Source organism: Nicotiana sylvestris, chromosome 9 (genome assembly GCF_000393655.2).
Source record: "Nicotiana sylvestris chromosome 9, ASM39365v2, whole genome shotgun sequence".
Classification (NCBI taxonomy): domain Eukaryota; kingdom Viridiplantae; phylum Streptophyta; class Magnoliopsida; order Solanales; family Solanaceae; genus Nicotiana; species Nicotiana sylvestris.
Genome location: NC_091065.1, coordinates 147,188,663 through 147,205,507, shown reverse-complemented (window position 1 = coordinate 147,205,507; position 16,845 = coordinate 147,188,663).

Here is a 16,845-nt window from a genome sequence, read left to right as displayed (position 1 = left end):
TGGTACCGAATTGATGGGAAGAATTTCCCTTCTGGAAAGAAAACCCGTGAGTCTAAAAAATCTATCCATGAGGCCGAGGAAATAGCCAGGGGAGCCCAGCTTGAAGCAGCTAATTGGAAAGAACAGTTTGAGAATGCTTTGGGGATCATAGAGGAGTTGCAAGAAAGTAGAAATCTCCTGGAGCAGCAAAAGCGTGGTTTGACTTCTGAACTAGCGACTGCCAAGGCTTCTTCAAGCCAATTTAAAAGAGATAAAGTGCTTTTGGAGTGCTCAATGTCAGAACAATTATCAAAGGCTAGTGAAGAAGTCAGGGAGCTTAAGGCACTTTTAGCCAAGAAAGAAGAATATGCAGGAGAATTAGTGCAAAGCTTGACTCAAGCTCAAGCTGACTTACATACCTCCTCTGACGAGATTCGAGCTTTGAAAAGCTCTCATGCCTCCCTTGAAGCTTCCCTTGATTCCCATTTAGCTGAACATCTAATATTGAAGAATGATCTTGCTATGTGGGAAAGGGAGTATGGACTTCTGGAGGAGAACTTCAACATAGAGGTGAGTTGGGCTTTCCTGAAATCTCGCCGTAATGCTCTGATGGAAGCTGCTCAGGAAAGCTTCGATTTGCAATCTGAATTAGCCAAAGTCTTAGACACTATCGAGAAAAGTCAACAACCTGTTGATACTCCTTCTCCTGCACTTGAAGCTCCTGGAACGGAAGAGCTTTTAAATGAAGAAGTGGCTACTGCAGCAATTGAGGTTGCAATTCCGGCTCTAGAGGGTGAAACTTCTATGACACATTCCATGGAAGCTGAAGCTCCTGTGATTCTTGCTCCCCTCGGTGATTTCAATATTCCAAGCCCAATTAAAATTGCTCTTGAAAATGAAATTGCAACTTCTGATGTTCCAACCCCTTCAGTGACTAGCTGAAAATGAAATTGTTGTTTTTGTTTTTATTAATTGGTGGTGTTATCCCTTGGCAACTTTAAGGGATCTTTTAACGAAGTCCCCAGTTATCATAATGGGGCATTTGTAAAAAACAAATATTTTGCTGACTAAGTTTGTACTTAGTCTTTTATATTAAGAAGTTTTTATTGGTACTTCTGTATATTTTATTCTTGCCCATTTATCTAGGACTTATAGAATAGCTTAGCATTTTTATTCTTTTAAAATGCTTTATGATTCTTCTCATGGATTATCAACATGAGGCTTATAAAAGAGGGCCCTTTTATTTTATCGACACTTAATGAAGAAGACATCTCAACTTCATAATGGTGTTTATAATACGATGAAAGAAATAGGAATACACACGTTTTGTATGAAACAACTTTGGCAAGTTTCTATTCATGAACTTTAACAAGTGTTTGACTATTACATGTATTACAATACATCTACAACTTTCTCGTAACTATTTTTTTTTGTAACAGATTTGTACATAACATAGAATAAACAAGGTTTTTCTTCATAACCTGTTTCAATACATAGTCATGACCCTATCTTTATATATTAAGAAGGGTTTGAGAGGTGACTTTGTTTATGAGTTTTGAGAGATGACTTTGTTGTTCTCATGAATGCTGAAGACTTCGTAACTTTTTCTCAACACTTGTCTCTTTGTGGTCGACTTTTGTTCGATATTCGTATCTGCACTTCTACATGTATCTGTGTACAATATGTAGTACCCCAAGTGTTTGAGCGGTGAAGTATGAAGCCTCGAGCACTTGTTTATTTCTTTTACTTTGGCCCTTTTCCTGAAACAGAAAGATATACGGGACTCAGAGGTGCGATTATAGATGAAGACTGCCTAACTCGTGTGTATTTCCATCAGATTAATTGTAACCCTGGGCTGGGAATTTAAGAATACTCCATTTTGCCTTGCAGGTTGTGACTCATCATTTGGCACGAGTTAGGGTGTTTTGCCTAGCATCTAAAATCGTTAGTAAAATATTAATAATCCAAGAGAGAAATTTTAACATGGTGATACCTAACCGTAGATACTTTCTCAAAAGTAATATCTTTTTAAGTGGACGGCATTCCAATGTGAGGGTAAAATTTGCCGTCCATTGTCTCCAACTGGTATGCTCCTTTTCCCGCAATGTCACGGACTTTGTACGGTCCTTCCCATGCTGGACTTAGCTTTCCTGAGTTAGCAGCCTTTGCAGATTGGAACACCTTTTTAAGCACGAAGTCCCCAATTTTGAAAAATCTGAGGCGTTTTTTCCTATTGTAATATCGTTCAATTACTTGCTTTTGTGCTGCCATCCTTATCAATGCAGCTTCTCTTCTTCCTTCAAGTAAATCAAGGTTGAACCGCATCTCTTCATCATTAGATTCCTCCGTTGCCTGATCGTACCGTGTGCTTGGCTTACCTATTTCAACTGGAATTAAGGCTTCCGCACCATAAACCATTGAAAATGATGTTTCTCCAGTGCCTGTTTTGGTCGTTGTACGATAAGCCCATAATACTCCAGGTAACACCTCAGGCCAATTACCTTTTGAATCCTGTAACCTCTTCTTCAAGTTGTTGATAATGACTTTGTTAGTAGATTCCGCTTGTCCATTACCTACTGGATGGTATGGCGTAGACGTTATCCTTTTGATCTGCCAACTTCGAAGAAATTCTGTGATTTGAGCTCCAATGAATTGTGGTCCATTGTCACACACGATCTCCTTTGGTGCTCCAAAGCGGCATATTATATTTCGCCATATGAAGTCTTTAACTTCCTTCTCTCGTACCTGTTTAAATGCCCCTGCTTCTACCCATTTAGTGAAATAATCTGTAAGTACAAGTAGAAACTTTACCTGACCTTTTGCTTGTGGAAGTGGACCTACGATATCCATTCCCCATTTCATAAAGGGCCACGGGGCTATAACAGGATGTAGTAACTCAGCTGGTCTGTGCATATTGTTGCCGTACCTTTGACATTTATCATATTTGGACACGAAACTGGTTGCTTCTTTTCCATCTTAGGCCAATAATATCCTGTGCGAATTAATGTTCTTACCAGTGACCGTCCCCCTGCGTGATTCCCACAATGTCCTTCTTGCACTTCTCTCATCACATATTCTGTTTGAGAGGGTCCGAGACACCTTGCTAGTGGTCCACCGAACATCTTTCGATAAAGATTTCCTTGATATAAACAATATCGAGCAGCTTTTTTGCGAAGCGCGTGAGCCTTTCCTTTGTCATTAGGCACGGTACCGTGCTGTAAAAAGGCAACAATTTCGTTTCTCCAATCCCATGTTAAATGATTAAAATTTACCTCATTTTTATCAGATTCGAGAACGGAATGAAATAAATGTATGACTGAAGCATTTGTATCGTTTGCTACGTCTGCTGCAGATGCGAGATTTGCTAAAGCATCTGCCTCTACATTCTCATCTCTTGGGATCTGCACTACTTTCCAAGTTTGGAATTGCTTTATTAACTCCCGTACCTTTGCGAGGTATTCTTGCATTCGCGTCTCTCTGGCTGTATAAGTCCCCAGCATTTGATTGACCACGAGTTGAGAATCACTCTTGATTATAATCTGTCTTATGCCGAGTTCTCGTGCCAATTCTAAACCTGCAATTACAGCCTCATACTCTGCTTCATTGTTAGTTATAGAATGACATTTTATAGCCTGTCTAATAGTATCACCCGCAGGTGGTACGAAGACTATCCCTAGGCCTACCCTTTTTACATTAGATGAACCATCAGTGAATAAAACCCAAGTCCCCGGGTTTGCACCATTAAAAACTAGTAATTCTTTTTCTGCTTCTAAATGCATCCCCTGGCTAAAATCAGCCACGAAATCAGCTAGTACTTGAGATTTTATAGCGGTCCTGGGTTGATAAACAACTTCATATTCACTTAGTTCTATAGCCCATTTTGCTAATCTTCCTGAAAGTTCGTGTTTATGCAAAATATTTCGAAGCGGAAAAGCAGTAACTACATTAATGGGATGACATTGAAAATAAGGTCTTAATTTTCTAGATGCCATGATCAAAGCTAATGCTAATTTTTCTAGCTGTGGGTATCGTGTCTCAGCATCCAATAAGGACTTACTTACATAATAAATAGGATATTGTTTACCTTGATCCTCGCGGACTAAAACAGAACTCACCGCTACTTCAGATACGGCCAGATAGATGAGAAGTTTTTCCCCCACCTTTGGTTATGCCAACAACGGTGGTTTTGACAAATAAGCTTTCAAATTTCTAAGGGCTTGTTGACAATCTTCATTCCATTCAAAATGATCTTGCTTTTTGAGTGCAGAGAAAAACTTAAAACACCTTTCTGAGGATTTGGAAATAAATCTCCCCAAAGCTGCAATTCTTCCCGTTAATCTTTGTACTTCCTTTTTATTAGTAAGGATATCAGGGATTTCTTCTATTGCTTTGATCTGAGAAGGATTCACTTCAATACCACGGTTAGAAACAAGAAAACCCAAAAACTTACCTGATGCAACTCCAAATGCACATTTTTCTGGGTTGAGTTTCATATTAAATTTTCGCAAAATTTCAAAAGTAACAGATAGATGAGAAATATGATCATGAGATTGCTGGGTTTTGACGAGCATATCGTCTATATATACCTCCATTGTTTTCCCTAAATGTTCTTGGAACATTTTGGTGACCAACCTTTGATAGGTTGCCCCAGCATTTTTGAGACCAAAGGGCATTACTTTATAACAGTAAGTCCCCCTGTCTGTGATGAAAGAAGTTTTTTCTTCATCACCAGGATCCATTTTAATTTGATTATATCCCGAGTATGCATCTAAAAAACTTAAAAGTTCATGACCTGCGGTTGCATCAATTAGTTGGTCTATATGCGGTAAGGGAAAGGAATCTTTTGGACAGGCTTTGTTTAGATCGGTATAATCCACACAAACGCTCCACTTACCATTTTTCTTGGGTACGACCACCGTGTTAGCTAGCCAATTAGGATACTTTACCTCACGGATCGATCCGATTTTTAATAATTTTTGGACCTCATCCTGAATCACCTGGTTCTTGAAAGCACCTTGCTTTCTTTTCTTTTGCTTTATTGGTGTGAAAGAAGGGTCCTCATTGAGTTTGTGAGTCATCACATCCGGTGGTATCCCTGTCATATCAGCGTGGGACCAAGTAAAGCAGTCTAAGTTAGCTTTTAAAAATTCGATTATCATACCTCGCATGTTTAAGCTTAAATTGGCTCCGTCATAAACCTTCCGTTCAGGCTATTGCTCAAATATTATCATTGCCCCGAGCTCTTCAATTGTCGTTTTGATGCTTTCATTTTCTTCAGGTTCCTGAATTGTGTCAGGCCTTGAGTCCAAATCTGTCTTTTCTTGTTCAGCTGAAGTTTGATCTTTTTTACCTTCAACCGTTTCCTGTAATTGCTATTTTTCTTTATTTACGGTGCTCGTACTTGTTACAGCGTTGACACTTCTAGCCATCTGCTGATCCCCAAGAATTTGGCAAATTCTCCATGGTGATGGGAATTTAATAACTTGATGTAGAGTTGATGGGATAGCATCCATATCGTGTATCCATGGTCTTCCCATGATCATATTGTAGGCCATTTCCATATCAACTACCTGAAATTTAGTTTCCTTCACAACACCCATAGCAAAAGTTGTTAGAAATACCTCACCTTTTGTTACTACACTTGAATTGTCGAAGCCTGACAAGGTGTGCGCCTTGGGTATCATTTTGTCTTCAGCTTGCATTTCTCGTAGTACCCTTAGTAATATAATATTTACAGAACTCCCTGGATCAATCAAAACTCGTTTTACATTAGTATCATGTACAAGTAAAGATATTACCAGTGCGTCATTATGTGGAGTTGTCACTCCTTCGGTATCTGCGTCATCGAACGAAATACTTTCATTTTCTAGGACCTGCCACACCCGTTTCCCGTGTGTAATTGTTACCTTAGAAACCTTGTTGGAGGCTGTGTAGGTTATGCCGTGAATATCTTCTCCCCCACTTATCACATTCACTGTCCTCTTGGGTGAAGGAAGTTGTGGTGGCTCTTGCCTGTTTTTCATATAAGCTTGTTTTCCTTTCTCGCCAAATAACTCAGTGAGGTACCCTTGCTTCAATAGATGATCCACTTCACTCTGCAAGAATCTACATTCTGAAGTTTTGTGTCTGTGATCATTGTGGAATTCGCACCAATGATCTGGATTGCATCTATTTGGATTTGACCGCATCTCTTTTGGCCACCGTACCTTATCTCCCATGCTTCTTAAAACAGCTACGAGCTCGGAGGTAGAGACATTAAAATTATATCCGCCGAATAGTGACTTTAAACTTATGTCATCATCTCGTGATTCTTGTCTGTTCCGATCATTCCTGAACTTTGAAGAAGAATTAGAGTCCTTGTTCCTCGATTTTTGATCATATTGTTGGCTATCTTGTTTCGACCGTAAGTCTTTTCCTGCAGGTCCCATATATGGATCATACCTTTTTTTACCTGATCTTTTTTCGGTTTCTGATCTTCGGGGACCACCCCTTTCTTCATGATGAAACTTAGGTACGGTATCTTCTTCAATTCGCAGCTTCGTACTATACCTGTTGTAAACATCATTCCATGTGGTTGCAGGAAATTCTCGAAGGCTTTCTTTGAGTCGTCTCGTGGCTTCAGAACTTTTGTCATTTAAATTACTTGCAAAGGCTATTGCAGCCCAGTTGTCAGGCACACGAGGTAGAGTCATTCTTTCACGCTGGAATCTATCAACGAAGTTTCTAAGCAACTCCGAATCCCCTTGTTTGATTTTGAAAATATCTTCCATCCTTTTCTCAACCTTTTGTGCTCCCGAATGTGCTTTAATAAAAGAATCTGCAAGCTCAGCAAAAGAATTAATAGAATTTTCAGATAAAAGAGAATACCAGGTTAATGCACCCTTGGTGAGTGTTTCTCCAAATTTCTTGACCAGTACTGATTCAATTTCTTGTTTGGTCAAGTCGTTGCCTTTCACGCCTGTTGTAAATGCAGTCACGTGGTCACGTGGGTCTGTAGTACCATCATATTTCGGGATGTCAGGCATTTTGAACTTTTTCGGAATTGGAAGGGGAGCAGCACTTGGCTTCCATGGTTGTTGTGAGTATTTGTCCATGTCTACTCCTTTTATTACAGGCGGAACTCCAGGGATTTGCTTAATACGCTCATTTTGTTCCTTAATCTTTTTCTGCAAGGTTAGTACTAAATTTTGGAAATATGAATTATTTGAATTACCTTGTCCCCCTTCCTGTGGTTCACTGGGGGTTGCTCCATTTCCAGAATTATCAAGACCAGAACAGGGATTCTCCAATGTATTATTATTAGGAGTTGGTGTGGGTGGTGCAGCAGGCAATCGACTAACAAGTGCCTGAAGAGCTTTGTCGACCTGTGCATCAATTAGCTTTTATAAAGCTTCAGTTGTAACTCCTTCAAAGTGTTCAGATTGTTCTTGTTGATCAGCACGGGATTCAGTAACAGGAGTGCCTTCACGAGATTGACGTGGTGAATCTGGAGGGCAGGGAACCACGTCACCTTGATTTTGATGGATTTGATTTTCATGGTTTCTCAATGTGTTATTACTGTTATTGTCGGTGTTGTTGTTTGACATGGTGACGACAATGGACAAGATATAGCTTAAAAGAAAAGATTATCAGATTCCCGGTAACGGAACCAATTTGTTTAACCAAAAATCTGAGTCTTTGGTCAAGGCTAAATAGAAATTCGGGTTACTGATAATCAGGAGACGAAAACAAAATACTTTTGAGAATGATGATAAAGCAGTAAATAGTTTTGTATTTCAGTAAGATCCCAATAATATTTCGTATACTTACAGATGGTGAGTTCTTCTCCTTTTATAGCTAATCCTAGGAGAAAAGGTAATGCCTTTGTCTTAATGAGGCAATTATGAGCAATAAATGACATTAAAAGAAACGTTACACAATCATTTCTTTTTAAAACAAATATTCTAACGTATTTGATATTTAATGTTATATTTAAACTCTTTTACGTCATCAGATTCGTATCTTCAACTTTTTCCGATCTTCGATCTTTAGATGACTTGGATAGGTACGAGACTCGTACCTATTTTAGTAACGGTTCGCACCAATGTTGCTTTCTTTTTCCCTTATATGTTGTCACCCGTGCCTCTTGGCTATTTATTGTGTTTTGACCGTTTGACCAGTCCACGTGTCATGTCACGTCACCTATAATGTAAATTCAGTTTTTTCCCAATACAGTAACATAACTTAAACAAAAAAGTGCTTAAAAGCTAATAAGTAGTTAAAATAAGTCAATCCAAACACCCTTTTAATCATGTTTGGTAGCCATTAGTTATTTTGTACCAAATTCAGCATAACTAATACCATGTTTGGTTGGCATTTTACAATGCTACAGAAATAATATATGTATAAGTTATGAGTCAATCTGTGTATTATTTTATGCGGGGTTGAAGGTGGAATAACTAATACATATATTAGTAATACATAAATAAAATACTGAAATGATAAATTTACCCTTATCAATTTACCACAAATCATTACCATTTTCTCTAGCAAAGTTTTCACTGCCATATTCTCCAGCAAATAACAATCCTGTGCTATGATATTTTTGAACTACTAAATAAAGTATGTAACAATATAGCAAAAACTTCAATCAAAACCCAAGAAAGAATTAGATGCACTATAATTAGCATGGCCCATTTTTTTGAATTTCACATGTATTACTCAAGGACTAATTTTTGCATAACTAATACATGCATAACCAATCCCTGCATAACTAATACATGCATAACTAATCCTTGCATTACTTATTCCTGCATAACTAATACATGCTAACTCATCCTTGCATTACTTATTCCTGCATAACTAATACCTGCATAAACAGTGGATAAAATACAATACTAGGATAACCAATCCCAGCATAAGTAATCACAACATAACTTATCACAGCATGACTTATCCCGGCATAAGTGTATTCAAACCAAACGACCCCTAAGTGTTTATATAACAACTTAATAATAGACCATGTATACACCACAAAGCTCTTAAATTAGATTTTCTTTCAAAAATGAAAACAAAAAACCTTTCTTTCTAAAATAAAAGATAATTATTTTTTGCATAACCTAGATAATACTCTAGGAAAAGTCAGACTACAAACATAATATAGTATTTGACTGTTATGATTATTCTGTCATATTAAATTAAACCAGCTTTAGTTTGACGAAATTACCTCGACAAAAACAAAAAAGAAATAGAAAATAACATATGAAAGGATAATGAATTAAGGAACCAGATTCGTAGTGATATGAGGGAATATTTTTTCCACTGCTTCATTTTAATAAAAGAAGATAGTCCATTAAGCAGTGACGAAAAAAAAGTAAAGCAGTAGTAAATAGTTTCCTTCTCAATAAGACTTGGAGCCCGTTTGGCTTAGCTGATTTAGAGTAGCTGACAAGCATTAGGTGCTGAAAAGCACTTTTAAGTGTTAAAGCTGATAAAAAAATTAAACAGTTACGTGTTTGGATAGAAGTACATTGATTAAAAAGTGCTGATAAGCTCTTTTTATGTTAAAATGACTTACATGACCTTATAACAATTTACACCATTAAAAACATTATTTTCTTCAAAATTTTAGGTTCTACATAGATTCTACCTATTTATCATGTTATTATAATTATAAAAATGATTAGATAATATCTTTTTTATAAATATAATTTATGTTATGATGGAGTATAAATTAACAAAAGTTAAGGAAAAAACCTTAAATAATGCATACAGTGTTTGTAGAGAAGAAATAAGCACTTAATATTTATTGTTTGTAATAAATAAGAGTAAAACATTCAACTTTCATAAATACTTTGAGCAAGCAGATCACGAATTGCCATCCAATATTATTATCTCCTTGATTTTCTTCATTTTCTTCATTTGTAACGTTGACTCTGGTGGATCTTCCAATATCAGAATCAACACGTGGCACATATCTCTCATTCTCGGCTTCTTGGAATGCATTGTCCACCTTACATTTCTTTCTAATGTAATTGTAAATCGTCATTGTAGCCAATACGATATCCCTTTGAGTGTCAATACGATAAAAAGACATATCTTGCAAAATTGACCACCTTGCTTTCCACACCCCAGATGTTCGCTCTACAATATTTCTGCAAGAAGAATGCAAATAATTGAACATTTCTTATGTCCATTTGGTGCTCGCAATTGTCGTGTCGCGCCTCGACGAAATTCTGCAAGGTGGTATCTCACATTATCCCCTTTATATTGATCCATATATCTTTTATGTGTGAATATCCTGCATCAACAAGATAATATTTGTCCCCATATGGATGTGGAAAATTCAGTTTGGGTATACGAAGTGCCTCACTATGATGACCCTTTTGGGTCATCTTTCATTTTAGAATCTGATTCCATGTTCTTAGGCCTTGGAAACCTTAATTTCTTCCTCCTCGATTTGCGTGCGCAGTCCGGGTGTGCTTCCGAAAAGCCTTATATGAAAATTTGAGAAAAATATTGAGTTTTTCCTTTAAAATTGATTTAAGTTGACTTCGGTCAACATTTTGTGTAAACGGATACGGACCCATAATTTGACGATCCCGCAGGGTCCATAGCAAAATATGGGACTTGAGTGTATGCCCAGAATTGAATTCCGAGGTCCCTAGCCCGACAAATAAATTTTTGAAAAAAATTGTTAAACTGAAAATATAATAGTTTATGGAAATTGAATAATGTTTGAACTTGTTGGTATCGGGCCGGTATTTTGGTTTCGGAGCCCGGTACAGGTCCGTTATAATATTTAAATCTTATCTGTAAAATTTTGGTAAAAAATGGAAGTGATGTGACGTGATTCAGACCTTTGGTTGAGAAAATAGAAAGTTCGAAACTATCTTGAAAATTTCATGTGTTTTGGTGTTGAAGTCAAAGTTCTAGGTGTTATTTTAGCGATTTGATCGCATGAGCAAGTTCGTATGATGATTTAAGACTTGTGTGCATGTTTGGTTTGGAGCCCTGAGGTCTCGGGTGAGTTTCGGATAGGCTGCGGAGTATTCTGAAACATAAGAAAAACTGTTGGTATGTTCAGGTCTGCAGATTTCGCAAATGCGAAGTCTGGCTCGCAAATGCGAGTATCGCATTTCCGAAGAATCATTGCTCGCAATTGCGAAGAATCATCACATTTGCGATCTTTAGGCTGGGAGGGGACCTTCGTATTTGCGAAGCTCGTCGTCGCAATTGCGACTTGAACAGTGGCCGCATTTGTGATCAATTGTTCGCATTTGCGAAGACAGCATGCCAGGCCAAGCTTCGCATTTGCGAAGTATTGGCCGCATTTGCGAGTTCACATTTGCGAACCTGTGATCGCAAATGTGATACCTGCAACTGTTCAAAACGAGTTTTGGACGGAATTTTCAATTTATTTCTCAAATTTTCAAACCTTAAGCTTCAAGAGGCGATTTCTAAAGAGTACTTCTTCCCCAAATCATAGGTAAACGATTTCTAACATTTCTCTCAAACTATCTCATCTTTTTACAAGATTTCGCCACAAAATCTAGGGTTTTTCATGGTGAAATTGGGTGCTTTTGGATAGAATTTAGGAATTTCAAAATTTGGGGATTTAGACCTCAAATTGAGGTCGGATTCCAAAATTAATTATATATTCGGGTTCGGGGGTGAATGTGTAATCGGGTTTTGGTCCGAACTTCGAGTTTTGACCAAGCGGGTCCGGGGTCGGTTTTTAAGTTTTTGGGGAAAATGTTGGGAAATCTATAATTTTATATTGTAATTGATTCCTTTAGCGATAATTGATATTATTAAGTTAATTATGACTAGATACGAGCGGATTGGAGGTGGAACCGAGAGGTAAAGTAGTAATTAAGGCTTGAATTTGGCTGTGGAATCGAGGTAAGTGTCGTGGATAACATTAGCTTGAGGGATTAGGTGTTGTTGCATTATTTTCTACGTGTTTAGTTGTTGAGTACGACATATAGGTGAGGTGACGAGTATCTATACGTTGTTGTTGGGTCATAGCATGTGAGTGTGCCTTATACTTGTGACCGTGGTGTTTCTTTATATGTACTATTCATGCTTTAATTGGTTAATTCCTCATGCTAAACAAGTTTTATTATATTCTTCCCTGTTTTGGATATTGGTTGAGTATTGACTCAAGTTAAGATTCATATTGTGATGTTAACTGTTGAAACGAGATTGGTTATTGTTGATTCCCTTGCCGGGGTGTTAATGTTTCTATTGTTTGGATGAGGAAGAGTGTAAAGTACGAAGGGTGATGATGTGCACGATATTGTGAGTGAGTGTTAATGCACGAAGGGTGATGTCGTGCCATGATTATGAGAGAGTTAGTGCACGAAAGGTGATGCCATGCCGTTTCTGTTGTTTCTTATGGTGAGGACTAGAGTAAAAGCATGAAAGGTGATGCCGTGCACATGTTACTATGTTATTATTTCTATTTGTTCAAAGCATGGTATTTATTTTGATTTTTTACTTTATTACTGTCAGAATTTGATATTCCCTTCAGCACGTTTCCCCTTCCCGTTATGTTTTGTTAAATTTCTGTTATTATTACATTCTCACATATGATTTAACTACACAGGTTTAAATTGTTGTCGTATCCTAGCCTCGTCACTACTTCGCCGAGGTTAGGCTCGACACTTACCAGTACATGGGGTTGGTTGTACTAATACTGCACTCTGCACTTTCTATGCATATTTCGGTATCGGACCTCGTGAGTAGAGTTTGGGTTGCTGCCTTTAGTCCACAGGAGACCCAAGGTAGATCTGTCGGCGTTCGCAGACCCCGGGAGTCCCCTTCCCTCTATCTTAGATTTCCTCTCTCTTTTCATTTCGAGAACAGATGTATTTCTTTTAAACCAGTATTTGTAGAAATTCCTAACCATTCGTGGATCGTGACACCAGATCATTGGGGTAGGCGTGTTTAAGAGTTTTGAACTGTTATAAAATATTCGCACTTTATATCTGTTTAGCTTTAAATATTATTTATTACTGTTATTTACCGTAAAAATGGTAATAACAATTAAATTTATTGATGTGACTCTAAAAATATGTGATCTATTTTTATGCTAGTTTGTTAAGAAATTGATGCTAAGTATACAAGATTTAGAGACGAAACAAAGTTAGGGAGAGAGCTATAATCAAACCATTAGGTCAACTATTCGGGGCCTCGAGCCTGTCGATTTGGGGCCTCGAGGTTGATTCCAGGGCTCAGGCTCGAGCTATCGTGTGTGATCGGGGTAGGGCTAACAGTTATGAAATAATCAACGAGAGCTCTTTATGGCCAATGATGAGCAATAAATGAACAAACATGAAGACAGTAAATGAAAGCAATAATATCAAGAGAGTGTATAAGAGAGCAAAGAGAATGCTCTTCTATATTTCTTATGGAGCAGCTGGAGCAACATAGTGTTATAAAAAGTCAAGGATCCCCTTTATATAGGAGGGAAAATCCCAACATAGTATAAAATATATTAGTGATAAAGAAATCAGGATGAGACAGCTGGCTAACTTCATGATGCAGGCTCAGACTAGCTTCAGCTTGCCTGGCAGATTTTGCCAGCCTTGGATGCACTCTTCGGGAACTCCCCGTATCTGTTGGGGTCATGGCCAACGTTATCCCTAGGTCGGGTGTCGATGGACCTCGAGGGAGGGTACTCAGTTCATGGTCTCGAGCCTTCGGGGTGATCTTTCGAGATGCCTTATCAACGAGAAATTGGTTCCTCCGATTTTGCCGTATACAGATAGTCCCTGCATTTCTTAGAGAGGAGCGACAAGAAACAATTTTGACATCCGACTCTTCAAACTTCCCGTGATGATGTCATACTGATGACGCAAGCCTCCATGATTATTGAAGCGTTCCGTCGTTTCACTTCTCCAGGGTCATTTAACATATTGCGGTTTCTCATTCTCCAAGCCATAATGTCACCGTCGATTCAGCTCCTAGAGACACATTAAATGCGCTGATCATTACGTTTTTTGAGGGCGATAATGGCGTCGTCGGTTATGTTGCCCCCCTTTCTATAAATAGGGGCATCTTGGGATCAGCCTTTTATCCAAGTACCTATCCATTCCTCCTTTCTCGCTATCTTTATTCTTTGTCGTTCACCATGTTTGAGGCCTATGGCCTCAAGGTTGTATGGCGGTACTTCTATCAGGCATGCCATGGCCTATCTACTGGACCTTCTCCGGTCGAGCGAGATTATGCTGTTTTTTGTTGTTGTTGTTTTTGCTGTTATCATTGGCTCGGGATGACGAAGCAGAGGGCCGATTTCCTCCGACCCGAGGAAATATTTGGATTATACACCGCTACTCAAGAGGGGGCTCGGACTATATGCCACTGCTCACCTCCCTTGATTATCCGGTGCGGCGCCTCGCTCCCTTTGCTTTTCATGGAGTGAGGTGGTACTATCTACTAACTATTGCATCCCGCACTGGGGCAACGTCTCAAAAAGTGGCTTTACAATAATAGCCTGGCGAATCCATAATAGCCAGATTTTTCACCCAGCCATTTCTTTGTTCCTTCCTGCCTCTTCCGCGTCACTTTGCTCTTCTCCATCACTTTCCTCTTCGTTGTCTCCCCTTTTGAAGATGCCATTCTGGGGAATCGAGATAAGACTCCTGAGGGGATTGTGCTTGGAAGATATTGTCTTTGAGGACGCGTGCCTGAGGAGATGATGTCCGAAAATGTTTCTACCGAGGATGCACCTTTGAGAATAGGCTAGGCTCTTAGGCTTTTACTATATGTACACCTTCCTGCTTCTTTATTTCCGTGTAACGACCCCTAGTGGGCTTTTGTAATCATATGTAAGGATCCCTCGTAGGCTTTTGTAATTGAATGTTTCATGAATACAAAGTTATTTCTCCAATTTGTCTTCGATGCTTGCTATATTCTTTTATGTTTGTGGAGAGTCTAAATGCATGACTCTGTCTGCTGTTGCCAATATCAAGCCGGGTGTGAGTATTCTTTCTAGCTTTTTGTTGATATGGCCTCGCGCGAAACCTTTTGCGATCCCTTGGATCGAACCTGGATCGGGCTGATGAACTCGGGTCGCCAGGACCTTGACTTCGAGTAGAATGAAATTAACACTTTGGGCCTTGAAACCATGATTTATTACTTAAACTCCATGGTAACCTTTGAGAATAAATTTTCTCGGAGGCCTATGAACAGGGACTGCCTTTAATCTCTCGAGGGCAGTCCCCGAGCGGAGGTTCGTTCAAATTCAGACCACCTGGAAACTTGCTTTGGGCTTAGTGTAAATAGCCTTAAGGCGCTGTATATAGATCTTGAAAGAGGGTTTGTCCGATCTCGGACGGTACCCCCGGGCCAAGCCCATACGAGTGGAGTTTAAATGTTTATTTCCTTGGAGCCTGATTCCCTTTTGACAAAAAGCCCCTGAGGTCGAGTACCACCTCGGGTCTCGTAATGATGTCATTGGCTTCCTAGAGCCTAACCTTCCCTTTGATGGAGATCCTCGAGGTCGGGTACCACCTCGGTGTTGGCGAAGGCATCATCGGCTTCCTAGAGTCTAGCCTTGTTCTGATGGAGGTCCTCGAGGTCGGGTACCACCTCGGGACTGGCGATGTTGTTGGCTCCCTGGAGCTTAACTTTCCTTTGATGGAGATCCTCGAGGTCGGGTACCACCTCGGTACTAGCGAAGGCGTCATCGGCTTCCTAGAGCCTAACCTCGTCCAGATGGAGGTCCTCGAGGTCGGGTACCACCTCGGTACTGGCGATGATGTTGTTGGCGTTTTAGAGCCTAACTTCTTTTTGATGAGGGTCCTTGAGGTCGGGTACCACCTCGGGACTAGGAATGGTGCCTTTAGCCGATTTTGGGGCAAGCAGATGGTCACCGTCTTTTCCATATATATACATAGACATTTTTTACTTTTCGTTACTCCGGCGCTAACGCACTTGCACAAATTCCCGCTTTAGTTTTCTAATTTTGTCATAACCATGGCTGCTATGTCGGGGTCTGCCCGAAAGGGAGGGAAGATCTCTGCCTTCGGCATTCACGACCAACGAGAGTATGCCTTGAAGGTTGCTTCTTTGATAGGAGAAGAAAATCTTGGGTTAGTGAGAAAGGACTGTGGATGGGGGGAAAAGGTAGTACCATAGATACTTTCCCCAGGTGAGGGTATCACGGATCGTACCGATGGATTCTTGAATGTATACACATACCCTTTCACATTGGACCCCCTTGATAGGGTTGTGCTCGACTTCTGCCTAGAGTATCGGGTTACCTTGGCGTAGATCCATCCGTCATTTTGAAAAATAGTGCTGATGATGAGATTTTTTGCGAAGAAGGCAGGGCTTGACTTTACTCTTAGTCATCTTATTAGGCTGTATCGGCCCTTCCACCATCGAGGTCTGCTGACCTTATAACGTCGATCGGCCACGCCCTTTGTTGTTGATGATGAGGAAGATGAAGATCAGGGTGGATGATTCTCTTTGTCCAGGTGCGGACCGCTGACATTATCCTCGTGGAGCTCATGCCATTCCCTAAGGAATGGAACTATGCTCGTAAGTGGTGCATCTCGTGCTTTCCCAGTTCTGTCTATGATGAAAGCTCGATTTCGTAATTGTGCCTTCTTTTCTTTTCCCGTAGCGATTTCATTGGCGCCAGGCGACGTTACTGATTTGCCGGATTGGGTCCGAAAGTTGGCGACCCACTCGACCTGTGATGAGAGCAAGTGGCGAGCTGTGTCCCGGGGCAACTGGGAAGCGAAACATTATGGTGAATGCAGTGTTATACTTCCCCTTCCCTTCCTGCATGAAGCAAATTCCCTTTACGCGTATTAATCTTGTTGTTGTAGGCATTGGAGAGCCTTTCTAGGCGAGGTCGTGCTCCTTTGGAGA